The sequence below is a fragment of the Frankliniella occidentalis genome, unplaced genomic scaffold (assembly GCF_000697945.3).
Source record: "Frankliniella occidentalis isolate FOCC.00 unplaced genomic scaffold, Focc_3.1 Scaffold120, whole genome shotgun sequence".
In the NCBI taxonomy this organism is placed as follows: domain Eukaryota; kingdom Metazoa; phylum Arthropoda; class Insecta; order Thysanoptera; family Thripidae; genus Frankliniella; species Frankliniella occidentalis.
In genome coordinates this window covers 282,989-284,308 of record NW_026267248.1, presented here as the reverse complement: position 1 = coordinate 284,308, position 1,320 = coordinate 282,989, and the positions used below count along the sequence as shown (strand labels likewise).

General features: G+C 62.5%; 1 protein-coding gene across 2 annotated transcripts in view; it reads left to right on the top strand.

Moving 5' to 3' along the window:
- Positions 1-1,320, top strand: part of LOC113205784 (cytochrome b5 reductase 4) — a 22,141-nt gene that overhangs the window by 17,619 nt on the left and 3,202 nt on the right. The window lies entirely within an intron of this gene.

Here is a 1,320-nt window from a genome sequence, read left to right as displayed (position 1 = left end):
CCCCGCCCCGGCCCCGGCCCCGCCCCGTCAGCGCAGCGCGCAGGGCCCTAGTGGCGCCCGCCTGGCGCTGCGGAGCGGGGAGCGCCGTGCGGGCGGGCACACCGCACGCACCATTGCGCGGCGGCTGCATACCTCCCAGGCGCTCCGCCTCTTCTCTCGCCACCCAGCAGCAGCTCCACCGCTCCACCCAGCCCGGCTCCCTCAGCCTCACCCCACCTCACTCAGTCCCTGGGCGCCCTGTGGACTTGTGTGGTGCACCTCCTGTTTCAGCCGTTATCTGAATCATCGGCCAATCGGCCACGCGAACCTCCCCCGCCTCCCGCGGCTTCTGCTTCTCTCTCGTCTTCCGAGATACGACCGCGGGGGCGTCGGACCTGGAAGCGGCAGCTTGTTGTTTGCATTTCTGTGGATTACGTTTGGGTTTGGTATTTCAAACTCCGCTCGGGCCGACCGCCGCCTGCGGTCCCGCCGGCTCCAAAGCCTCTTGGTGGGGTGTGGGCGCGGGGGGGCGGGGGGCGGGCGCGGGCGCCGGGGCCCCAATCCCACTCACCCCAGTGGCGCCCTCCCCCCGCCTCCCGCCGCCCCAAACAAACACGTCAGACCGCAGAAGCCTCGCGTTTCCGTCCTCCCTCCCGACACTTGCGCGCTCCAGACAAACCGAAAGCATCCCGAGCTTTTCACGCCGCGATCCGTTAAATGCCCCTCTGCCGGAAACGTTTCTTTCCTGCGCTCCGTTCCAAGGGATTAGCATGAAAGCTCCTTGCGCTGGCCATCGACTAGTCTGTTCTCCATTTAATTTAATGTAATAATACGTTTGCGAATGGTGCTGTAAATTAAAAAAATAATCTCTAAACACTTTTTGTTTCTTTGCGCCCCTCTCTCGGGCCATCTGTGGGGCTGGTGGTGGGGAGGATTCCTTTCATTTAATCTCGGCATGGCAACACGAGTAGTTGTAGGTGTGTTGGGGAGGGAAGGGAGAGGCGGGCTTGGCCGGAAAGAAAGAAAGGAAAAGAAGTAGCAAGCGCGCGACGCTCGCGGAATGAGTTTCGCCAGGGCTGCTGCCGGTCTCTTGCCCCCTTTCATCATGTTCCATTACTCCCCGGTCCAGTCCAGCGCCAGACATCAAAGGCGTGAAGCGGGCCGCGGCCGGGCCGGGGTGGCGCCCGTCCTTCCCCTTTGAAAAGTATCGCCACTCCCATCTCAACCTCGGCTGCAAAGTCTCACCTGGTTTACAACCCCTTACCTTACCCTATTACTATTTTCGTGGCTCCCCTCGTGGAGCTGCGTGCGTGCGTGCGTGAAAGCTTGGGGAGAGCGGGG